The following is a 26044-nucleotide window of genomic DNA, read 5'->3' on the forward strand; positions in this document are numbered from 1 at the left end:
TAAAAGATGGCTACTAGAAAAAAAAGATGGCTACTAGAGCATTTAAAATATTTGTGTTGGATAACATGGCTCTAGTGGCTAGGAGGACAGACCCCCACCTAGAGGGCGCTAGAGTCCAGTGCATGGGCAGAGATGCCACCGAATGAGACTGCAAAGGCCAGAATGCTACTAGGAGAAAATGTCAAAGCAGGGGGAGTAAGATAAACTCCTCAACGTGCCTGGTTTGCAGCCTGGCTAAGCGCACAGGGATTTCCACCCTCTCTTCCCATCCCCAGATTTCCTTTGCGTGGACTCCTGTCCTAGAGAATGGTGTGGGGATGAGGTGCAGCTCTCCATGACTCTAACTAGATTTGGCTTGGGGTTAGCTTCTGAGATGATACCAGGTTCTGCATGTGGAATCTATGCTGTAGATTACTGAGCTGTTTGATATGAGCTCGATACCATGTCAAGCTTAGGAAATCTGATATTTCTATTTATTTGGTTGATATAAAATTTTCAGATAATATAATTTATGTGTAAGAACTTGCTTTATCATTTTTCTAAACTGACATTGTGGATTGACTCATCGACACTGATATCAAAGCAGGAATAACTGAATTTTGTGTAGTACTTTACAGTTTTCAAAGTCCCTTTCAGCAAATTATCACTTTTTATTGTCACAACATCTTGTGAAGCAGGCAAGGCATGTATAGATTTTTATCCATATGTTATAGCTAAGAAATCAAAAAAAGGTTGCCTTGACCAGCATTTAAAAGCTGTTAAGTGACAGAACTGGGAATGGATCATGGAAGATCTGATTGGATATTTTGGCTTCTGGTCTCTGGTGGCTTCTACTGGTGCATAGAGGGTGACCAAGGTGGGGCAGGGGGTGAGTGGCCCACAGCTGTCTGAATTCAAGCAATTCTGTCCCCTTAAGGGTGAGGAAGATAATTTACAGGATTTGGATATCAAGATTTGGAAAGCTGCCCTTAGGAAATCCAGGGAAGGGGCCTAATTGGAGTACTGCCTTCACTCAGCATGAATGCCTTTGAAGTCCCTGTCTCTGTTTAATTCTTTCAGTGACCTCTCTGCTCTGAAAGGTCCTGCTGGTTTCTACTCAGAGAGAAATTCTGAGTGTTACGCAGAGCCCAGCAGAGGGTGCTGGGAGCCTACTTCAGGGTAGGACGGGTGCAAGACCTGTCCACTTTGCCGAGATGGATCACTGGAAGAGGAGGAAACCTAAGAAAGGAATGGTTGTTAGAGCTTTCCTATCCGCAGAGTAATGATGCTAGTGACCACGGCAGAAGTTCTGCCTGCGATGTGTGGTGTAATCTGGAAATGTTAGGTGGTCTGGAGCACGTTTCCTTAGTTTCTATTATTTGTTTAAGTCCTGAAATGGCAGTCAGGAACAAGCAGAGAATGTGAGACAGAGAAGTTAGGAAATCAAAGGGCTGGGGAAAATGGTAGCAACAATCTCTACGTCAATAGCACAGATCCAATTTTTCTTGGCCACACTTTTGTGTTGTATTTAGATTACCATCATCTGGCTGGGCACGGTGGCTCATGCTTGTAATCCCAGCACTTTGGGAGGCCAAGGCACCTTATATTTTTTTCAGGCAGACAAATAGTTCGAGAAGGTACATACCTGACTATTTGAAAATTAAGACCAAGAGTAACACCCATCACTTATCTCATTTAATTGGCCAAAACTTGTCACATAGTTGCAAGGGAAACTGGGAAATGTAGGCTTTCTTCACTGGGCAGCCGTGTGACCTGATGAAGACCTGAGAACAATATTGGGAACCTGAAGTCTGTCACAAGCTCCTTACTATTATAGCTGTGAGAGCTACTCTTAAGTGCTGATATTTATTTCTGAAGATCTATCCACCCCACTTTTCACCACAGAAAAAAAAATACATTGCCTAGAAAAGTATTTTCTCTTTAAACAGTTTGGTTACTAGTTTGTGATCCAAAAGTAATTTAGAGGCTGGTCACAGTGGCTCATGCCTGTAATCTCAGCATTTTGGGAGGCCAAGGAGGAAGGATCACCTGAGGTCAGAAGTTCCAGACCAGCCTGGCCAAAGTGGCGAAACCTCATCTCTACTAAAAATACAAAAGTTAGCCAGGTATGATGGCATGTACCTGTAGCCCCAGCTACTCGGGGAGGCTGAGGCAGGAGAATCGCTTGAACCCAGGAGGCAGAAGCTGCAGTGAGCCAAGATCGTGCCACTGCACTCTAGCCTGGGTGACGGAGTGAGACTCGGTCTCAAAAAAAAGGTAATTTAGAGGCAGAGAAGTTGCTGGTGGTTATAGAGAGCCATCCCCATTTTCTGCTCCTTCTCCCTTTCCTAGGACTGAAAATATCCACAGAAGCGATAAAAACAAATAGCAGTTTTTTGGGAGGGGAGGGAAAGAGCAAGAAAGTTGCTACCTCAGGCTCCTTGGTTCTGCTTTGGTTTATAATAGCCCAGTTGACTGAAGTTGGACAAAGGTTCCCAGCATGGCATCTCCCCTTAAGCTGCCAAAGAATATGATAAAGAATTGCTGGCAGGCACTGTGGCTCACGCCTGTAATCCCAAAACTTTGAGATGCCGAAGCAAGCAGATCACCTGAAGTCAGCAGATCACCTGAGGTCAGCAGTTCAAGACCAGCCGGCCATCATGATGAAACCCTGTCTCTATTAAAAATACAAAAACATTACAAAAATAATTAGTGGTGGCAGGTGCCTGTAATCCCAGCTACTCAGGAGGCTGAGGCAGAATTGTTTGAACCCGGGAGGCAGAGGTTGCAGTGGGCCGAGATCACGCCATTGTACTCCAGCCTGGGTGACAGAGCAAAAACTCTGTCTTTAAAAAAAAAAAAAAAAAAAAAAATGCTACTGCAAAACAGAGCTGGAAATTGAGTGCAAGAACCATGAAGCAACTGAGAAGAGTGATTTGCCAGTGGAGAGGGATAGAGCAAGCATTGAAGTGCTGTGGTGAATTATGAAATGTGAAGGCTGTTCTGACAAATTTAGGAGTTACATTCTCTTCCCTGAAGGAGATGCCCATCCAGCACATGGCTAACCCAGGAGCACCTCTACGCCTGCTCAGTTTGAAAAAGACTTCAGGGGGTCAGTTCCAAGAGTTTGAATCCATGAAAGTGTTTCTGAAAAGCTGAAAAACAGTTTCCAGGATCTCTCATGCAGATAGTAATTTCTAGAACTTTAGTACTCTCTTGACATACCTTGGGGATATTTTACTGGGATGAGACCAGTTTCTGAGACACTAGGTAATTCAGGCTCTGAAAGAAAACCAATAGGAGAGGAAAATCCAGGCAAAGATTCTGATTGCTATGCCCAGGGGCAAGGACTCCAACAGGCTGGGAGGACTCTGGAATGCAGTTATCAGAAGAGAATGCCTGATGGTGCCCTCCGCCGGCGATCTCTGTGATCCAGCCTTTCTTCCGCATTCCCACTGCTACTGGGCCTGGTTCTCAGGATTCTCAGAGGCTTATCTTGCTGCTTATCTTGCTGGTAACTTGTCTCCCTGCCACTCACCTTTTGTTCCTCAAAGCTGCATATTATTGCCATAATTCCCCAAATCCTTTTCATTGTGAGCCTTCTTTACTTCAGAATGTACCAAGTAAAGTTATTAGAGTTGTATTATACTTATTTTTTATTTTTGTTGGAGCTGATGTTTTTATTTTTCCTACTGTACATTTAAATGCTTGTACATTAAGTATGTATGACTTTTGTAAGAATGAAAAAAATAAAGTCAGTTTTCCATACCTCAAAAGTTAGGGAATGGGAGGCACAGTTAGGAGCTATTTTGGCTCTAGGTTCTTTTCTGACAGGTCTAAATACTTCGGGCTACACTTGAAGCCTCCATAAATAGTCCTGCTCTAACTCTCAAATGTGCTCCTCCCTCCTCGTTCAGCCTAGTCTCTGAAGGAAAGCCTGCCCATTTTGCTTACAGCACCCAGCTTCTGCTCTTGTCAGTCCTGGCCCTCACAGCTTACTTAAGTCACAGACATTTTTCACCTTCCTGGACCATATTAATTTTTTTTTTTTTTTCACTCTGTCACTTAGGCTGGAGTGCAATGGCACGATCTCAGCTCACTGCAACCTCTAACTCCCAAGTTCAAGCGATTCAGGAGAATCAGCCTCCTGAGTAGCTGGGGTTACAGGCACATGCCACCAGACCCGGCTAAATTTTGTATTTTGTATTTTTGTATTTTTAGTAGAGACGGGGTCTTGCCATGTTAGCCAGGCTGGTCTCGAACTATTGACCTCGTGATCCACCTGCCTTGGCCTCCCAAAGTGCTGGGATTATAGGCATGAGCCACCACATCCGGCCAGGACTGTATTAATTCTCAAGTTTATCTGTCATGTCTATGACATTTTATTTATGCCTGTACCTCATCCCTTGGAAAATCGATTATGTCCTTTTAGTTATTGCCAACTATTTTATTGGTGTGAATCTTGTATCCTAAATAAATTCCAAGTTATTTAAGGACAAGGGTGAGATCTTGTAAATTCCGTGCTTTCCTCATACCATCTCAAGATAATTATATTTTGAGAACTTTATTTACATCTTTGCTAGATGACTTAACGTGTGTCAGACCACTGTGTCATCCTTCCCACAAATATTTGTAGGAAGATTTTATAGGGATGGTGATCATAAATTCAAAGGAATACAAAGCTAATGGGGGGACTTGGGGTGTCAGTAACAAGCTGTGTAGCCTTGGTAAACATCATCTTTGCCCTGACTTGCCAATCAACCATTCTCCCTGTGACTCTTGTTGACTATTTTGATCACTGTTCCATCTTCCGTCCTTAGCAAACTGTGAATCCCATTTGTGAATCTCTGTTCATTTGTCTTCTTTTCTTTTCTTTTCTTTTCTTTTTGTTTTAATTTTTTTTAAAGATGGGGTTTTACCCTGATGGCCAGGCTGGTCTTGAACACCTGACCTCAAGTGATCCACCCACCTCGGCCTCCCAAAGTGCTAGGATTACAGGTGTGAGCCACTGCGCCCAGCCCATTTGTCTTATTTTCATCAGCATTGGAGGTACCCTTTTCTCCATGGAACAGGCCCTAAATTTCATCAGTAGGTTAGAAAGCCCAGCTCCTCTGTGGCCTGGACTTTTAAATATGCTGATCCACTGCAATTGTCACTAAATAATATGAACTTGTGCCATTGAACATATGGCTATAAAACCTCTGTTTTGTTTATTCTTGTATTTTGTTCATTATCTGTATGATCTAGCAGGATGTGATGCAATTAATAGTTGATTATAGATTGTAAACTCTGAGAGGGTGCAATGTTGTACTGTTTAATATGCCTGGGGCAGTTTCTGGATGGCAAAGGCATTTCAAAATCATTGCTAAATGATGCCTTTAGAAAAGGTCACAAACTTGCCGGGTGCAGTGGCTCATGCCTGTAATCCCAGCACTTTGGGAGGCTGAGGTGGGTGGGAGTTTGAGGTTGGGAGTTTGAGACCAGCCTGACCAACATGGAGAAACCCCGTCTTTACTAAAAAAAACAAATACAAAATTAGCTGGGTGTGGTGGCACATGCCTGTGATCCCAGCTACTCAAGAAGCTGAGGCAGGAGAATCGCTTGAACCTGGGAGGCAGAGGTTGCCATGAGCTGAGATCACACCATTGCACTCCAGCCTGGGCAACAAGAGCAAAACTCCAAACTCTGTCTCAAAAAAAAAAAAAGGCCATGAATTAAAAAACCCATCTCTGACTTCTCAGTGTTTTGCTAATGACAGAACCAGATAGAAGGAAAGTCTGAGTAGCTCTGATCTTAGTTAAGACCCATTCCTGATTAGCAGTGTGACGTTGTGCTAATTATCTTACCTCTCCAAACTCACTTTTAGAAGGAAAATGTGGAAGATTATAGTACCTATTTCATAGTATTGTTTTGAGGATTAAATGAGATAGCACAAGTAAAGTGCCTAGGAAAATTTATAGCTATCATTCTTGTAGTTGTTTTCATTATTTCTTAAGATAAAAGACAAGCTGGGCGTGGTGGCTCATGCCTGTAAACTCAGCACTTGAGGATGCTGAGGAGGGCAGATCACATGAGGGCAGGAGTTCGAGACCAGCCTGGCCAACACGGTGAAACCCCGTCTTTACTAAAAATACAAAAATTAGCCGGGCATGGTTGTGGGTTGTGGGCACCTGTAATCCCAGCTACTCGGGAGGCTGAGGCAGGAGAATCGCTTGAACCCTGGGGGCGAAGGTTGCAGTGAGACAAGATCGCGCCATTGCACTCCAGCCTGGGCAACAGAGCAAGACTCCATCTCAAAAATCAATAAAAAAATAAAAGACAGCTGAGTAATAAATGAATGACCCAGTAGCTTCTCAGTATAGCTGTTCAGTTAAATTGGATCTGTGAAGTCTCTCTTATCAGCAGAAGCCTGCACCTTTCAGTCAATTCAGTTGGGTGGCTATTATCTAGAGCCATCCCCTTTTTCTGCTCTGTCTCCCTTTCCTAGGACTGAAAATACCCACAGAAGTGATAAAAATGAATGGCTGTTTTGCAGGAGGGAAGGGACGGAGCAAGAAAGTTGCTACCTCAGGCTCCTTGGTTCTGCTTTAGTTTTAATAGCCCAGTTGGCTGAAGTGGGACAAGGGTTCCCAGCATGGCATCTCCCCTTAAGTTGCCAAAGAGTATTGATTGCTAAAAAGCAATCAATTTTTGTTTGGTTTGTGGGAGGGAACACAGTCTGCAAGGTCACTGAAATTTTATTGTCGGAATGTTTCAAACCAATGTAAATGTGGAGGTAGAGTTCACAAAGAACACGACATTGAATCAAAGAGAAAACCAGGCAGAGAAGCATCTTGGGTTCTTTTCTTCTGACATTCTCTTCTTGGGCCTAACAACTCTTTGTGTTTTAATAATCTACCTCTCGAGTTAAAGGCACTGGTAGACCAGGTTTATAAAAAGGTATATAAAAAGACAGAGGACTTGACCTAGTGTATGCTTTGAGAAATCATCTGAAAAGAGACACAAAGCCACTGGACGGAGGCAGTGGGCCTTTGGCTGTTAATTCCTACAATCTTTTCTGCTTTTGTGAAAGGCTGGAGGGACAGCTCTTTTGAGTCTTCATGCAGAACCCCCTGCATTTTCATTTGGTCATGAAGGTAAGTGGACAGAATGAACGACTTGGTATTGTGATTCCTGGATGTCTCAGCTTTGTCACTACCCCCTCCTGGGGCTACTTGTGCTTTCAGTGTAGCAAAAAGAACACAGCCCAGAGAAAAAGCTGACCACAGTAAGAACAGCATAGGAACTTATAAATTGGATGGAGAATATTGCCCAACTCAACAAGGTGTAACCATTTCCTTTCATAAAACCAGATCATCAGCTGGGTGCAGTGGTTCACACCTGTAATCCCAGCATTTTGGGAGGCTGAGGTGGGTGGATCACAAAGTCAGGCAATTGAGACCAGCCTGGCCAACATGGTGAAACCTTGTCCCTACTAAAATACAAAAAATTAGCTGAGTGTGGTGGTGCATGCCTGTAGTCCCAGCTACTTGGGAGACTAAGGCTGGGGAATCACTTGAACCCGGGAGGCAGAGATTGCAGTGAGCCAAAATCGAGCCACTGTATTCCAGCCTGGTGACAGAGCTGGACTTCGTCTCAAAAAAAAAAAAAAAAAAAAAAAAAGATCATCTTAGAGAAAGAGAAATGGCAGTATCTTATCACTTTGTTAATAACAGACAAAACATTATCAGCCACTGTGCCAGTTTAATTCAGAAGGGAGAGATGTTTCTAAGAGTAAGCCTGACAGACTGTTGCTCTAGTGGCTGGGATTGCAGGCATGTGTCACCACATCCAGCTAATTTTGTATTTTTAGTAAAGACAAGGTTTCTCCGTGTTGGTCAGGCTGGTGTCAAACTCTGGACCTTGGGTGATCTGCCCACCTTGGCCTTCCATAGTGTTGGGATTACAGGCGTGAGCCGCCGTGCCGGGACTATTTGTTAATGTACATTAATGTTGCAAACTAGATTTTATGAGTAAACATTTCTGTTATTATTGTCAAAAAAAAAAAAAAAAAAAAAAAAGAGTAATCCTGGCACCTTGTCACCCATTTGATATCACACCATTTGGTCCTGTAGTAATAATGAAAGACTAGAGGATACTGTTTCTCAGAGTCTCTTTCTCTTCTCTAACCTTGATAATTTCACATCTCTGGGACTGTATAATGAAAAGTTCTATGTGCCCAAGCACAGCCTTCTATGAAAGACTTTGAAATGGCTTTTCAGCATATAGTCCTGGTAATGTTGGCCCACCTCCCCTAGCTGAGGAGTCTCTAGTGTATGGGAAGATAGGGTGCCATCCAGCTGAGGGAAAGGTACTAGTGAGATGCCTAATAAAATCCAGGGACAGTTCATTGCTAGTGAAGTTATAGGGTTGTTTGAGTTATTTTATATAAAAGAAAATGGATCAGAGAACAATGTGACCCAATCTTCAACTCCTTTTTCAAATCCAGTAATTTGCACTGTGAATTGCGTCAACTGGATCAGCAATTCCCACATCGCAATAATATACTGAACATTTTACTGAATGTTTTCTGAGTTTTTACTATGTTCCAGGAACTGTTCTAAACAAATTACATGTAATATTTCATTTAATCCTCACAGTTTTCTGAGATACCTATTTGTATAATACTCATATGATAAAAAGAAAAAAAATGATGCTCAGAGAGTCTCAAGCTGATCTCTCTTAAGTTTACACAGCTAGTAAATGACAAAGACAGAATTGACTTCCTCTGTAGGTTTAAAATCCTAAAGCATAATTCATTTCCTTCAATATTTACAGAACTTTTATGTATCTTTAAATAGTCATTGCGGGAAGATGGATGCTATTGTTTGCACAAATGTAATTTTTTTTTTTTTTTTTTTGAGACAAGAGTCTTGCTCTGTCACCCAGGCTGGAGTGCAGTGGCATGATCTTGGCTCACTGCAACCTCTGCCTCCTGGGTTAAAGTGATTCTCGTGCCTCAGCCTCCCAAGTAGCTAGGATTACAGGCATGTGCCGCCATGCCTGGCTAATTTTTATATTTTTTTTGGAGACAGGGTCTCACCATGTTGGCCAGGCTGGTCTCAAATTCCTGGCCTCAAGTGATCCTCCCACCTTGGCCTTCCAAAATGCTGGGATTATAGGTATAAGCCACCATGCCCGGCCTAAATAAAAACAATCTTTTAAAAAGAGAGTCATTTCTTGCATCAGCTCCACACACTGGCATAACCTTCTGAAATGTGATCATAGTTCTTCTCCCTCCATCACACTTCCCCATCCAACATCTTCAACACCAGCCTGGGATGGGGGGATTGGGCAGTGGAGAGGGGCTGGGGAGGGATGTATGGGAGGCAGGTAGGGAGTGTTCCAAATCCTTTTTCCAGGGTATTTCCCATCTAGTTTCTTCTGGAATAGCAAGAGCCTACAATCCAGGCTCAAGTGTGAGCAAAATGAACCATATGCTCTGGGGAGGGGAGAACCTCTCTTTAACACACCCTTTCCCTGACTCCAGCACACACAGGTCTAGAAGAGTCAAGCATCCTTGGTGAACAGAGATTTCCTTTGTTCTTTCTTTTTTGTTTTTTTTTTTTTTTTTTTTAATGGAGTTTTGCTCTTGCTGCCTATACTGGAGTGCATTGGCATGATCTCAGCTCACTGTAACCTCCGCCTCCCAGGTTCAAGTTATTCTCCTGCCTCAGCCACCCAAGCAGCTGGGATTACAGGTGCCTGCCACCACACCGAGCTAATTTTTTGCATTTTTAGTAGAGACAGGGTTTCACCATGTTGACCAGACTGGTCTCAAACTCCTGACCTCAGGTGATCCACCAACCTCCCCTTCCCAAAGTGCTGGAATTACAGACATAAGCCACAGCACCCGGCCAAGTAGGGATTTTCTAAATGATGGTGCTAAGCCTAGAGGATTATGATAAATGAATAGAAAGCTTGGAAGACAAAAATATTCCATTCTTCTTGAAGTGGGGAAAGAGAGCAGGAAAAACAAAGTAGCTTGCATGCAATTGTGTTTCAAATGCATTATAGTAAATCTTCCCTGTTACTCAAGGCGGCTTACCCGTGCAGAGTGCCAAGGGAGAGGAATTCTGAGGTTTGTTTTTATTCATATATTTTCAGCTTCACTATAGATACTGTTGTGTATGGTAATTCTTAGGCAGATGTTACAATGTGGAATTTCTCTGGGCGGTTTATTTGGCATTTTTTTTTTTATTTTTTTTATTTTTTTATTTTTTTATTTTATTTTTTTTATTTTTTTTCCCATTTGTTTTATTGCATTTTAGGTTTTGGGGTACATGTGAAGAACTTGCAAAATTGTTGCATAGGAACACACGTGGCAGTGTGATTTGCTGCCTTCCTCCCCATCACCTACATCTGGCATTTCTCCCCTTGCTATCTCTCCCCAGCTTCCCACCCCCCACCGTCCCTCCCCTATTTCCCCCCAACTCACCCCAGTGTGTAGTGCTCCCCTCCCTGTGTCCATGTGTTCTCATTGTTTAACACCCGCCTATGAGTGAGAACATGCGGTGTTTGATCATCTGGTCTTCTTAACAGGACTTGGATTAAAAATCTTTCTCCTTAAAAACTAGTTCAGTGATTGAGGCCGAAAGGAGCCCTGGTTTGAAAGCCTCTCCTAAAAAACCTAAGACAATTAGAACAGTCTTACTTTCTTTATTGCCATAGGGTTGCTGTGAACCATCACAGGTTTAGGCCACAGGATACTCTCAGAGACTTCCCACCTTGGGTGGGAAGTCACACCAGTCCATGGACCACAGAAGACCCCTTGTGAGATTCCCAGTGTTAGAGATACTACTGTGTTTATAGGACCTCAGTGCAGAGTTTGTGGGGTCCTGTGTTTGAAAGCAACAGTACATACACCATTTCCTTTCCTGTGACCATCCTCTTTTCCTCATGCTCCCCTTGTAAACTAACTGAAAACCTGGTGGATTTTGACTTCTAAAAGGCTGAAATTGGAGGAGTAAATAAAATTATAAGGAGAAGAAAGGGCAGGTTGATCAGTTTAGTGGCCTTGATGTCACCCCATTATGAATTTCGGTAAGCAATGCTTCTGAATTGTCAATTTTATCAGCCAAATGTAATTTTTGTGTGTCTGTGTGTGATAGAATAAGTATTGCACATCTCAGCCAAGCTATGCCTTTCATTTTTCTCCTCAATTCCCGAATGACTTTGAAGAAGGGAAATCAATAAATCAATTGGTACTTTGTCCAATACCTATTTCAGTGACATCACAGCACCATTTGCTAAAGATTGGACATTAGTTACGGAAAAAGATGGAGACGCTTTCATTTGATAATGTATCTCTGTCTTTGTGAACAAGAATACAAAAAGGAATAGTGAATTGACCTTGCAAATAGTAATTTTTGTGTTGACCCTATCAAAACCAAAAAGGGGATAATTATAGAAAGGATGATAAAATATTGTTTATATCCCAGGATTTATGATAAAGTCAGTGGGTAGTATGTTTTGGGCTTATCCTACAATATTTCATTCAAATAAATTTTCCCTACTTTCACTAAATCAATTTTTATTAGTTTTTTTTTCAAATCTTATTTTAGAAATTCCTTCCTGTTGACCCATAAAAATGATACCAAAATCTAACACTTAAAAATCTACAAACAAACACTTAAATTAAGGACTCAGATCTGGTTTTTGGAGAAAAAATACACAACTTGGAAGAATGCTTTTATAATACCAACAATACCACCTTTTTTATTGCTTCGTATATTCATTCATTCACATACTTTCGAATATCCAATATTTTTTGTTTTGTTTTGAGATAGGATCTCACTCTTTCACCTAGGCTGGAGGGCAGTGGCACAATCCCATTGAACCCCCTCCTGGGTTGAAGTGATTCTTCTGCCTCAGCCTCCTGAGTAGCTGGGATTGCAGGTGCCCACCACTACACCTGGATAATTTTTGTATTTTTGGCAGAGACAGAAATGGGGCTTCACCATGTTGGCCAGCTGGTCTTGAATTCCTGGCTTCAAGTGACTCATCTGCCTTGGCTTCCCAAAGTGGTGGGATTATAGGCGTGAGCCACTGTGCCTGGCCTCATGTATCCAACATTCTTAAATGGGGATAAAACAATAAAACCATATTTTTCTGGTCTTTCCTCCAGGTATGTCAATGTAGCTTCATTTCTAAAATTCAGTTCTAATATGTAACTTCATTTCTAAAATTCAGCCTCCTTTGGAAGCAATTGTGACACTTTTTTAAAGATCTTTCAGATTTTGCTATTATTACAATAGTGTTAGAGGAATATGCCTAAGAAAGCTACAATACGTGGGATCATAATAATCACAATGATAATGAGTGCTCTGTAGTCAAACTGGACTGGACTGAGGGTCAGAAGAGGAGAGTTCCAACCTCAGCTCAGTGCATGGGGCCTTTCTCACCTGGAGTGTGATCCTTTGCCTCTCTACTCAGTTCAGGCTTCTCACCAGTAAACTTTAGGTTTCCTTCCAAATTTGAAATTCTTTGTTTTTATGATTCTCTTTGAAGAGGCTTTGAGGACTTGGCATTTGGAGAATTGTTAGGAGTTGTAGGTTCCCAGTGAAAGATGGATTTGTGTAAAAGGAGAGCCTGCAGTCTTTTACCTGTGGGAGTATCCACCAGGAAGTCTCTGGCCGTTCAGCAAAGGTGTGCTGCCACACTGGGTGCAGTGGCATGGTCTGCGGGTTCACAGTCTAAATGCTTTCCCCTTGACCTTCTCTAAACATTAGTCATACCTTAAAATGAAAGTCTCTAAACCCCTCCTTAAGTCTATGAAGTCAGAAAGAGACTCTGTTGCTGACTTTACTGCAGCCAAACCAGCAAGTCTCATCTGAGCTCCTATTTTTTGCTGGGATCACCTAAAACTCTCAGAAATATGTGACTTGGAAAATACAGTGAGAAGGAATAAGGTTACCTAAAATATTAAAAGGACTCAAACCACTGCTACACACATACACACACACACACACATGTACATATTTACATATGACATACCTATATATGTGGGCAAACACATATAATGGATATATATGGATGTGGGCAAAGGAGGTGATCTCACCTATAAATTTTTTCAACAATATTTAGAGCTAGAGAATATAATTAGTTTTCCCCTATCTTCTTTGCTCTGCAACAACAGGGAATAATTAGGAGGGAGCTTGGCCCTGTGCTCCCTTCTGCTCATGGCGCCTTATCTGGAGGGCAGGTGAGGAGTCCACTGGAACCCTGTGCTGGGTGTCTCGGCAGCTGGCTACCGGGCCTACCCGAGGCCGAACACAAGCGGGGCTGGCGCCCGCCGCGGCTCCCCCTACCGGGAGCCTGGGGCAGCGCCGATGGCCAGGTCCCGGGTGGCACAACCGCTTCCCAGCCGCCCGCTTCTTTGCGGCTTTGCGGGTGGGATCAGCAAGCTGCCGCCCGCGGGTCCGGACCGCGCAGAGCGGAAGCGCTCCGTCCGGGTAACAAGCATTTTCCAGCACAAGCAATTAGTTGCAAATAAACATCTGAAACGCCAGTTCTGTAAACCGAGTGCCCACCGCACGCCTCTAAACGGGCGGGGCCCTGGGGGTGGTGGGGGTGAGAGTGGTGGGAAAGATGCTGGGCCTGGGAAGGAGCCAGGGGTAGGGGTGGGTGCAGGGAGGCGCCCGACTGAGCGCTCCCCGAGTTCAGAGGCGCTTAAGTTGCCAGCGGATCAGGGCTGATCTCGGGAGAGGTAAACGACAGTCCTTGGAACACCGAGCCCTTCTTCCCTGCGGGAATCTGCGTGCGCCTGGGGTAGTCCGCACCACCCACCCCAGCTGCGGTGGGATACCCGGACCCGGGAGAGAGGGCGTCAGCCGGGCGCAGCCACTTTGCACTCGCCGGTCCTGACACAAAAGATAGTTAATTGGGGCCTTCGAAATCAAGGACTAAGGTGAGCAGGAGTCCCCAGCCCCTCGCTCTCGCCTTTGCGACTCTCTCCGCGTCCTGAGTCAGAGCAGCGTCCACAGGCCAAGTCCTTTGGGGTGAAAGACACAGGTGCGAATTAGTTTCAAAGTGGAGGTTGCTGACAGGTGAGCGGGGTCGCCAGCTCTTTGAAGGGCCCACGGTGCGGAGGCTCCGGGAAGGGTGCAATTCTCTATGCATGTTAGCGCAATGCGCACTCCGCTGGGCCCGAGCAGTCACCAATTCTGCCAAGTGGGTGCTGCTCCGGGTACCCACTGGTGTGGTGGGTAAGTCGGGAGCAGAATAATGAAGCGCATTACCTGGGAAGCCAAATTTGCAAAGCTTAACCCAATCCTCAAGGACACTTTCTGTAGAACAAGCCGTTGGTGTACAGCAGTCATACACCTAACAAAGATATGGGCATAAAAAATGTAGAAAATAATGGGGCGAAAGTTGGACCGCCACCAGGCTTCTTGCCTTCGCCTCTTCCGCAGGCCGAGGGCAGTTTTGAATCAAGTGCAATACTCAGTGGTGTCACCTGACTTCTCCTGGCTTTGCTGAGGTCGTGATCCCTCTGACCCAAGCAGAAAACCCCCAGCCTCGGAGCAGCCCGGAGCCTCCATGCCCCAAGTTGGCATCCCCAGACAAAGCTTCAGGGAGTTGTGGGTAAAGGAAGGCCAACGCTCAGGGCGTCCCCTGCATCTTCCTGGGGATCTTCTGGCAGGGGCTGCGACCAGCGTGTGAAAGAGTCGTCTCAGCCCTTTCCCGTATGGGTTTCTCAGGTATCAAGATTCCACGGGAGGCTGTGACAACCTTCTCCAGCTGCCCACACTTTCTTGCCCTACTGGGCTGAACCCGAGCGCAGAGACTGGTGTCTTTCCAGCCACATACTCTTGATTCCCAGCCGGGTGACCAGCCTGGTCCAGGGGGTGAAGAATGGCGGTAAAGGAGAGAGGAAGCGATTCATCTCTTGCCTGCTTTCTTCTTTTCTCTGCCTTCTCAGAAGTTGGGCTGCTACAGAGAAAAACTTTCTAAACTACCTCCCCACTTTCTGGAAGGTTTTGCACACATCTCCCCTCCCCCAATACACATACCTTTCTCTACCTCCTGCTCCTCCCACTCTCCGGGAATGTGTAATAGGTGTGAACTGCGACTAAGCCCAGTGTCTGTAGCAGAGCCACAAGCTAAATGTGGGAAGGGGGTTCACTAGCGTTTATCTCTTAAGTTGCTGATACACCCGTGGCAAGGGAGCTTGGCTTGTTGGCCAGTAAGACGCCGAGCCCGGGGCGCCTAGGCTGTGAACACCTCGCGAGAACTGGGTCCGACTTCTAGGTCCCTGGCTTGGGCCCTTAGGCTCTGCCGGGAGCCAGAATCAGGTTCCTAAGAAAACAGAAGGGTCAAACAAGTGATCTCGCTACTTTACCCTCCCTGCCCGACCCCACCTCCCCACCACCACTTTTCTTGTTTTCTTTTTTGGTTGATGGTCTGTGCTGGGCAGGTAGCCCAAAGCTGAGGTGCAGGAGTAGTGACCGATGCCGGGGCTGGCTCTCCCAGATTTAGGAACCGCCGGAGGTCGGAGGAGAGTCGAAGGGGCATCCAACTTCTTTTGAGAGAGAACGGCGTTTACTTTCCGCAGGAGCGGGCGGGAAGACCTCGGAGCTGAGGGCTTCTCGAGATGGCTCTTTGAGCAGGTAATTCTGCGGCGAAATCGAGAGCGAGTGACTGACACGCTTGGTGACGACCAGGCGGGGCCGCACCCTTTCCGGTGATCCAGATGATTAACCTTCCGGCCTTGCGGGTAGTTGGATCTCCCCTTCTCCTTCACCCTCCCTTCCTACGGGATTAGGGGGTGTTCCTTTCAAGGAGAGACCCGTGACTCCAGACGTGGGCCCTTCCTCGCCTCCGCGCGGCCTTTCCTCGGAGCCGGGCTGGGGAACTGGGAGAGGCATTCAGACCAGTCCCTTCGCGACGCCCACCTCGCTGAATCGGGTTCACCGGCCCGGTCCCGCACGGTCCCCTGGGTCATCTCCCCCCTTAACCACTTGTCTGAAACTTACCAGATTCCAACCTTAAGGCAGGAAAAAAAGTGTTTCATATACAAACCGATCAGGGTATTTGCAGATAATTGCGAATGTCAAATACTCGGGCGTGATGACAAAGTGCAGAGATTGCCAAGGCCAGAGCTCGGCCTGAGGGGCGGGGGCTGCTGGCGGGGCTCCAGGGCCACCTCAGGACTGTCCAGAGGCGGGCCTGCGAGGGGGTAAGGCAGGCAGCCGCAACTGCCAACAGCCCATTTAACGGAGACGGCTGCTTCTTTTACCCTTCCGCTGTAGAGCTGATTCATGGATTCATTCACTGAGTCTGTACTGGAGCTCCGCTCGGGGAGGCGATGGATACTGCACCAGCCCAGCTCTCTCCCCCTCACTCCCCGCCCCGAATGCACAAATACCCCACTGCAAGATGCCCCACAGGTGGGATTGCTGGGCCTCAGTTGGACGCCTAGGCCCAATGCGAAGGCCCTGTCAGGCGGTGCTCCCAGAGCTAATGTCCTGCGACAGGGTAGGAGCGAGTTACAGGCCACTTTAGGACAAACAACTGCACCCTTCTGATGCTGAGGTTGTTCCTCAACAGAAATAAAGAGGGACATTAAAAATATAAAGGAAGAGGAAGAAACGAAATACTCGACCGACACACCCCACTCCTCCTACTGGGTTGCAGGAAGCCATCCTGGTGCAACCAGAGCCTGGGTGCACACGGCCTACCGGAGCTGACCCTTTCAAGGTCTCAGTGACAGCAAAGGTGGCTGTTCTCAACAGCTTTCAGGGTAACTCCTCTGAGACCCTACTGTAGGCACGCTCAGAATGTTTCAAGGGCTTTGAATTCTAGAGAGAGAGAAAGAGAGGGTGGAGCGGGGAGGGTGTTGTTACTCTTTTTGGATTCCACATCTACTGAAAACTGAGTGGATCAATTATTGGTGATACCATGATGTTGGTGGCAAGTCTGTGGCTTCTCAGGCCAGAATCGCAGGGGTTTGGGGGCCTGGATGCTGGGGCCGAGAGGAGCAGTGGAAGTGGGGACACCCCATTCTGCCTTAGGTGGCATAAGCTGCAGTCACTGAGGTCCTGACCCTGGGGTCCTGTGTCCTAGGACAACGCAGTGGTGGTGAGGGGCAGGGGGGTGGGTATATTGGGGAAGGGAAGCTGAAAGACCTTCACCTGACTGCTGTCTTTCCTTCCTGAGAGCTAAAGAATGTGGTGGGGATTCTTCCGAAGCCGGGGGAAGGGAAGACCAGTGCGTGTTCGAGGGTGCAGCTGGGCTGCAGAAAGAGGGCAGTCCGGCAGACTACAGGGAGTCCTCTGTGCACGTCCCTCACCCCGCCCTCAGCCCTCCTTCCCCTTTCATTGAATGTCTGAAGTCAGAGCCTACCTGGAAACCCTTAAAATTTTACACTCCACTTGTCAGAGGTTTCCAGTGATGACAAATTTGGAAAACGTTTCGATTGCAGCTCGGCACCTAAGGCTGAGAGTTGGCGGGGGGGAGGCTGTTGGATAAAAGCTGCTTGGAAAAGAGACTTGCCTCCCAGCTTTTTTTTTTTTTTTTGCCGTGCATAAACTGGCCGGTCTGGACAAGGGATGGTGCGGGGCTAAGGCCTCCGGCTGGGGAGAGCTCCAGCAGACTGAAAGCCGAATCCGCAGAAGTTATCCTCCTGGCTCCTTAGCCACTGGCCAACAGGAGCGTTCTGGATGTCCTGCCTGCCCTTCACGCCCTTATCAGGAAGGCCTGACTCTGGCGGAAAGACCTGGCTTGAGGTCTCTCGGGAGAAGCAGCGTGGCCAGTTCTTCAAGGGACTTGCCAAGGTCCAGTGAGGCTGATGTAGAAACACAACAGCTCTGTCCTCAGTCTGGGCGGCCAGCTGGGGCCGCACGTGTAAGTTGTGATTCTATTTGACTTTCCAAATCAAAGTGCATTGATTGAGGCCCAAAGAGATCACAGAGCATAACTGTCTTAATTAAACCTGCTATAGACAGACAAATCACTTCTTGCTCTTATAAATAGTGCTTGGGGAGATGGCACAGGATCTGGTAACAGCCAGGCTTGGGGGACACTCTTAAAAAAGGAAAAGAGTACCGAGACGCAGAAAAAGAATAAAAGTGGTTTCCACATCTTCAGAAAATAGCTGAACTGAAACCAAAACATGGCATAGAAGGCAGGTAATGAGGGAGACCCTAGGTTCCCAGAGCAGCTCAGTGGAGGTGGGTAGCCCAGGATGGGACCAACAGTGGAAAAGCAGGGAGCCCGAGAGACCACAGGTTGTTTGGAGGAAGTCAGGTGCCCATTGCTGAGGCTCTGAGCTACCCTACTTAGCCCTGCGCTTTCATTGCCAATCCACCATTCCCTGCCACTGATCTCAGCGTCCTGGTACTGAGAGACAGAGATGGAGGACAAGTCCTCCTTTAACTTGGCCAGCTTGGGGGACAAGGGCTGACCACCAAGAGCCCAGAGATGGCAACAACTGGGGATGGTGGGTGATCACAGAATTCCAGCAGGGAGCAGATGGGAAGAAAAGTTGTCTCTGATATTCTGGGGAAGCAGAAAATGGGGAGTATGTACACCCACAGCTCAGATCCTGCTGCAGCCAAGTGCCAACAAGGACTGGGGGACGATCTTGGGAAGAGTCAGGTGCTCCTACTCCAACTTTTGAATGTCCAGAAGAGGTTAGGTGGGTGGTGGCTCTGGGAAGAATGGGCAAGATGCCCTTCACTTGGAATGTACAAAGGGCCCAATCTGTCTCCCAGTAACTATGAGTCTCTGGAAGTTACCTGGCAGGGGCAACTCTCAGTGGACTTCGGGTCTTAAAGCCTAAAACCAGACGAACTAAGGGAAGCCCATCAATCTTCTAGCTAAAAGTGTAAAGGAAAGGTTGTCTATAATATGTAAATACAGGAGATATAAGTGCACAGGTTTGGGTGAGTTCCTGATAACTTCTGGAGCCAGCTTTTCTGTGGTCTTGGTTTGTAAACTTGACTTCCCACTTCTTTTCATTGACTATTTAGCGTATGACTCCAACAATAATCTGATTCAGAAATACTCTTCATTTCGTTAGGCTAACATTCACAAGCACTAGTTATGTTGGAATTGATAAAGAATTTAGGTAAATTTTAGCACAATACTTTTCTAAAAAATCTCTTTAAAAGTGTCTAACTTCCACACAACAAAAATGAAAAAGGTATATATCACTATGGTTGGAGGGAAACATTCTTAGATTGCTTTTATATTTCAGAGATTTTGTATATGTGCCAGCAACTCCGCAGATACTAAGAAATGGGTTATTTGCAGTTATTGTTCATGATAGTTCTTTTATATTTTTAAATTGCGGCATGGCTCCCAGGTGGAAAAATTCCTTAGAATTAAGAACTGTTTTCAAGAAGATTGGAAAACCAAAAAGAAATTATAATGTGTTATCATATAGAAGTCTTTACTGAAAACAACGGATATTGAGTTGAAGTCAGAATGTAATGAAAGTTAATTAAAATGCAAACTATTAGGGAAACACTGCAGATGTCTTTCTATCATATCCAACCGGACCATCTTTAGACACTCCACCCTCTCTTATACTTGTATTTTGAGACTTGAATGGTTGTCAACAGTTTTCTGTTGACAGAAATAACAACAGTTCACCTTTGAAAACTCTTCACTCAAAACTACAATGATGATTGCTCTTGAGAGGAAGGACTTTTGAAACAAATAACTTTCACACATTCACACTTACACTTGCACACCCCAAACGCACACGCAATTGCCGGTTTTTGAAAACGTTGCCTCTGAATGAGAGACAGAGAGAGAGAGAGAAGAGAGAGAGAGGGGAGAGAGAGAGAGAGAAACTGGAACTCGAGCTTAGGTAACCAACAAACCCAATTACTAGGCTTTATTGATACTAAAAGGAAAAGTTCCCCTCGTAAAATTTCTCTGAGCTTATTAGTTATTTAAATCAGCCCCAGGGCTGGACGCGCAACGCAGCAGGCACCTTCTGTGGGCTCCTGGAAGTGAGCAGCCAGCGTCCTCGCGCCGACCTACCGCCCTGGCGCAGCGAGCCGAGGTGAGCCACTGACCAGGGCTCAGGGCCCGGTACGCCGAGACAGAGCTCCGCGTGGCCTAGGGTAGGACACTGGGGATCAGACTTTGGAAAGGAACAGGTCCCAGTCAATAATAAGGGATAAGCGTGGAGGCCAAGAGGCTGCGGGGCGCCGCAGCTCAGCGGGCCAGCTGCGGGGCTCCCCCGACCCGGCCAGAGCGCGGGTGTTCACGCCGTGAGTCGCGCGTAGGGCCCATCAGACCTCCAGGGCTCGCTGCTGTCTTGGGTGGGTCTGAGAGCTTTGCAATTCGGTGTGCACCAGGTTAATTTACACCTTTCTGGGTCACTGTCTCAAGTTGGCAACCCCTCTTTGTGTGTGTGTGTGTGTGTGTGTGTGTGCGCGCGCGCGCGCGTGTGTGAATAGTGTGTGGGGGGGTGTAAATAGCTGAATTTATTGAAAACAAACCCCAGCCTGCTCAGTGAAGTCCTCAAGCCCGACACGGGGTTCTCAAGTCCAGATGTGGCACAGGGACCGCGCGAGGTGAGCCCTGTTCCTCTGGGCTTGCCTGCAGGACCGGGTGGGAACGCACAGCGGGGTGAGGAAGAACTGAGCCCAAGTCGCCGCCGTCACAGCCACCTGGGCCTTTCCCGGAGGCCAAGATCTTGACGGACTGAAAGGGTGTCCGAGGGGATTCGTGAGACCGAGAAAACAGACGAGGCGCCAGCTCCGGAAGCCCTCTAAGTTGCCCCCAACTCCGTACGAGTTTGGGCCGCGGGATACACTGCCCTTCTCGTCCCTGGCTCCAGTAGGTATCTGGGACCTTGGGTCCCACAGCCGGCTTTCTCGTCCTCTCGGCGTGGACCCGCGTGGGCCCACGGCCGCAAAGCGTTCCGGAGGCAACTGCGGTTTGGGCCCCCTTGGTCCTGGCTGCCTGAGCTTGCCCGCCCCTACGAGGGGTGGGAGCGAATTTCGGGACGCTGGCCGGCCTGTCTGAAATTTGGGGTGGGGACGGGGTGCTATGGCTTGAGGTTTCCAGGTGTGCTTTTCAAGGGGTTGTGGCAAACTGTGGGCGTTCGCATTTTGCACGCGCCAGCGCGTTTCTGTGTTGAGTGGCCGGTGGTACCTTGGGCCAGGAGCCTGCCCATCCCCCGCCACATCCTTAACCCGTGGACTGCAGGCGACGCGGAAGAGTTGGCTCCGGGAAGCAACGGGCAGAGCTGGCTCCGGGAAGCAACGGGCAGAGCTGGCGCGGAAGGTTTCGGCCTCAGCCCACGCGGTGGCGCTGTCGGGAGAGGACGACGGGGCTCGGGGCCGGGACCCGGGCACTGACCCGGGCTGTGACCCGGGCTCCAGGGTGGTAGGACCTTGACGCCAAGCCGAGGCCTCGGGGCTCTTCGCAGCCACCTTAGGCTTGAGATCCTCTGCCTCTCTCCGTGTTTCCCTAAGGAAAACGCAGCGGGTCGGGAGCGCCACCCCGGGCTCCAACTCCCGCCGCTCCGAGGTGGGGGCGGAGACGCAGCGGCGGCTCCTCAGGCGCTTCTTTTTCTTCTCCCCTTGCCTTGTTGCCCCGGCTTACAGTCGATTTTTGTAAGTGAACTAGATGAGCAGGGCGGTCATTCTCTCGCAGCGCGGTTGCAGAAGGACACCCACCTATTACGCTCTGGGCTCCGCTAAAGAATGAAGGGCGCCCCGTGGGGCGTTGCCCAGTGTGGCTAGGGTGGTGCTCGAGGCCGCAGGACCCCCCGCCTTCCCAGGCCCCCAGGCCCGTGGCCGCGGAAGTGACACCCATATCTCCCACCAACGACTCCCCCAGCTCTGAATCTTATCTTCTTGCTTCTTCCCCCGGGTCAGGCAGTGCCCACACCCGACGCCTGTCTCCTACCCCGGAGACCCCAGAGCAGAAAGCTCCCTGTCCTCGCCCGAGGCAGCTCCTGGGCAGACTTTGGCACCTCCCTTCCCGCCCACCCGGCCCCTGCGCGGCCCGCCTCGCTAGCCCCTGACCCTCGGGCCTCTGGGGTGCTGGGCTCACCGCCTAGCGCCGACTCGTTGCCCACCGTCCTTCCCCACCAGTCGTCCCCTTGAGGCGCATCTCTCTGCTCCGGCCGCAGGGGCTCGTTCGTTTGGGGCCCGGAGGAGGACCTCCACCGTCCCTACCTCCGGCGGCCAACGGCTTCCTCCCCGCTCCGCCCCCTCCCAGGCCCCCTGAGCCACCGGGGGAACCTGGAGTCATTTATCTTTGCCTTGCGCGGGTTGGGATTTGTCCGGCTCTGATGCCAACGAGGAAAGCGTGCGGATAACGAAGTAAGTGTCCCTCGCCTTGCGCTCGGGTCAGTCCCCAGACGCCCGGAGCACTCTGGGAAAGGGCTCAAGCCCACCCGGGGCGAACGGTCCTCCAAGGCGCGTCCCCCCCCACTCCCCCGGGGCCCCTGGCTCTTGTTCTCTTGGCGCATCCGATTTCCAGTCTAAGCCCCTCGCGGTTATGCCGTCCGAGAAAGTGTTGGTCGCCAACTCCCCAAGGACAGTCCGCGGCGGAAATTGGCTTCAGAGCTGGCGTGGGCTTCATTTGAAAGAAATGATTCCCTCCCGCCCTCCTCCCGCCCCCAGTAGGGCAAGCTCCGGGGGAAGAGGCAGGCCCGCTTGGGTTCCTAGAAGCCGTCGAAAGCTTTTGACGCGGGCGGTTCCCAAAGTTTTCCCTGCTTGTTCCAGGGTGGAGGGAAAACGCGGCACAACTTTCCAGGGCTCTTTAGGAGGCAGGGTCTCTCTGCTGGGATGGCCGAACTTGAAAGCCTTGGAGCTTGGGGAAGGATGCCCGACCCTCAGAGTTTCGGGTGGCCCAGGCGAGAGCCGAAGTCCCGCGCCGGGCACCCTGCACCCCGGCGCCCAGGCCTACGCTGTCCCCGAGCGGGCCTCTGGGAAGGAAGGTTGACCAGGGTCGAAAGCAAGCACAACAAAAACTTAGTGTTGACAAAGAGAAATCAAGAAACGTCATTAAATGTGCAGGCCATAGAAGAAGAAGGCCTCACAGAAAAGGAGAGAAGATAGAAATAAAAACCATACACCTTTAAGACTAGCATATAAAGATCTGTCGATTTTTAAAATAACAAATCTGTGTTTGTGAAAGACAGGCAGCCTTTTACTAAATGACACAAGAAAAACTTGGGGGGTGGGTGAAGAAAAGGGGAAAAGTCTGAGCAGATTCCCGACGAAAACGTCGGTTAGAAGGAAACTGAGGGATAAAAATGTCCCCTACATGTGAACTCTGTGTTTTGAGCACGGAAGCAGACTATCTCCTAATGCACAAAATGGGTTTTAGATAAAAGTATTTTTAAAAATCGAGCGTAATTAAAACAATTCTTTCGTGTGATTTTGTTTTAAAAATGTTTGGAAATAAACCATTTGAGGGATACAAAACGAAACCAAACAAATATTTTTGAATCATCAAATTTATTTACTGTTTTAAACAGTAGAAAATCCGAGCGAAAGGTAAAAATATTATTTAAAATATATCTTATTGTCGAAATTAAACCTGCTGGAAATATTCGCTCAGTTGAGATAAGGTCAATACAAAAATTGTGCAGTAAAAAGCGTATGTAATTTGAAACAGAAAAGGCCTTTATTGGGGACAAAACTCCAGAGGAGAAAAACCCACACCGGACATACATCACAAAACTTCCTAGAACTCTCCTTTAAATCGAAATAAATTTGTAAAATGTGTTATGAAATACAACTCTACAAACATCCAAAATACATTTCTGGTCATAATTAATCTAATTTGACATTTTACTCTTTCTTTAATGCAACTTTAAATAATTCAGGCTTTTCCTTAACATGATAGATTTTTTTTCAGTATCAGAAATGGACAAGAGGAAACTCCAATAAAGAGAAAATCAATGAATCTAAAAGGATGAAGAATCTGAAAACCAGCTAGCCACAATGTACATTTAATTGTATTAATTGTATATTTCATTTAAATAGCCCGTCTCAGAGGTTAATAATTTAGAATCAATAGTTCCCTTCAAAACATAATAAAATATTTACACTTTATAAAATATTAAACGATTAACAATACAGCCATGTTGTTTATAAGAGTGTAACTGAAGTCCTGCAAATCATGCTGTTGACACAAGCCTGTGAGGTTAGCGAAGTGATCCTTAGTAAAATGTAAATGAAGATCTTCAGACAGTGGTGTTTATAAAATAGCTCATTAATGACTTGGGATTGAATCGCTCCAACCATTCGCATCATCAGATATAATAATAGTGACGAATCAGACAGGAAAGATCCTGGCTAAACCATTTGCATTTTTTTCCAGAAGTACTGAACTCCTAATATCACCAATTCTTCTAAATTCCTGGACATTGATCCGGAGGAGGATTCGCAGTTCAACATCAAGGTAAGGAAGGAAACAGCATTGTTATCGTTGTTGAGATATTAGTAAGAAATACGTCTTTCCTCATGTTGTAAACCGGCTAAGTTTGACAATGGTAGTTGGCTTTTGCAACACCCCCTTCCCATTTCGACATATTACAGATTGAAAAAAAAGTTTGTTGCTCAAACTTACAGTTTGTTTCTTTGCAGCCCCAAACCTTTTAACTACCACCACGGGTTGATTTACTAGAGCCACTTTGCTCTTACCGACTTCGAACTGGGCATTTTCTCCAGCCGGTTTGACTGGGGGTGGGGTGCAGGGGGAGGATGGGGCTTGGTGAAGAAAACCAGGGAAAGGCAAACGGTGCCTAAAGTTCCCAGGGTGGCTCCCCTAAGATTTACTATCCTGCTTGTTTCTTTTCTCGCTGGGATCCGACAGACTCCCGGGTCGCCTGGGGCTTCTTTCGAACTTGGTGGGCGGCGCCTAGGTGCTGGGTTCTTGGTGATCTGGGCGCCGACTCTTAGGCCCGGGGCAGGTTTCCTTTCTGGGACCCTTTCTCTTCCAGAGGTTCTGAAGCCTCTCAGCCTGTGCGCCTGCCGCCCACCAGGGAGATGCGACGAGTCGAAGGCAGCCTTGTCCCGGGCACAATCGGCGGACTCAGCTTTCCAGTCTGTGCACCCAGCCGGGATTTCCAGAATTACTCCCGAGCGCGTTTCCCGAAACCGAACTGAGTTTGGCCCTCTGGCGCCGCCGTACAGTCGACGCTTCTTAAGGGGGATCGGTGGCTCTGGCGGCGAGAAGTGGGAGAGCCCTCGGGGTTCTGGGGATTAGGAGGGAGAGTAGGCTTGTGCGGGAGGGACCGGAGGCGCCACCAGTTGAGGGGCTTCTCTGGCCTCAGGGCCGGCGATGATGCGTCCACATTTTCTCACCTAAGTTCCTAGCGGCTAAGGTCCGCCGACGCCCCGGGCATCTCGCGGGGGCTGCCGCCCCTGCCCACGTGCTTTTCCTTAAGGAGGCACCGCGCCCAAGCGGAATCGCAGGGACAATAGCGCGGCCGGAGGCCAGCCTGCTTGGCTAGTAGCCGCGCCACCTTAAATGAGCACCGCAGCCGGAGTCGGGCTGCAGCCGGCCGCGGCCGCGGGAGTCGGGAAAAGTTTGTGGCTCTGTTACGCTTTCGCGGGACCTGCTGGGGACGCTCCTGTACGGCCTCCCTCAGGGCGGAGAGGCCGGGTCCTCACGGCACAGCTCTGCTCGCTCCCGCAGCCCTGGGCTCGAGCAGCGCGGGGTCCCCAGGAACCCTAGTCCTGTAGCTCGAGGACAGGCAGACCCACCGCCCTCGCCGCCACCGCGTCACGGGCTCCAGGCGGCCGGGTCTGCGCCGCTCGCAATGTCGCCGGAGCGGCGAGCGCTCCTGGGATGCCATCCAGGGATGCACCCCGCTCTGCGCCCACCACGCAACCCCCATTCCTGTGCCACCCACAGCCCGGCGGGCGGTGGCCGTGCTCCTGCCATTCGGGACACCCGGGCTATTGTTCCGGACTCGCGGCCGTGCCAGCTCTGAAGGAGAAGCGGCCTTCCCTGCGCGCGCCGCGGCACAGAGCGCGGCGGGCCGGGACGCTGGGCTAGGCGCTGAGGGGGAGCTAGCAGGCACCGGGAAAAGTTG

General features: G+C 48.3%; 1 protein-coding gene across 4 annotated transcripts in view; it reads left to right on the top strand.

Annotated features, from left to right (window-relative positions):
- The first annotated feature begins 6757 nt into the window (after nt 1-6757).
- Nucleotides 6758-26044, top strand: part of SATB2 (SATB homeobox 2) — a 207973-nt gene continuing 188686 nt past the window's right edge. The window contains exons 1-2 of one of the 4 annotated variants that reach the window (XM_032278758.1): nt 6758-7115; nt 24325-24405. The gene's annotated coding sequence lies outside the window, so the exon portion shown is untranslated. Of the gene's footprint in view, nt 7116-21624; nt 22314-22723; nt 24406-26044 lie in introns of those variants that run through there. The other 3 variants (XM_032278756.1, XM_032278754.1, XM_032278759.1) reach the window with 3 other exon arrangements.

Source organism: Sapajus apella, unplaced genomic scaffold (assembly GCF_009761245.1).
Source record: "Sapajus apella isolate SASKATOON/1434 unplaced genomic scaffold, GSC_monkey_1.0 scaffold10, whole genome shotgun sequence".
Taxonomy (NCBI): Eukaryota; Metazoa; Chordata; class Mammalia; order Primates; family Cebidae; genus Sapajus; species Sapajus apella.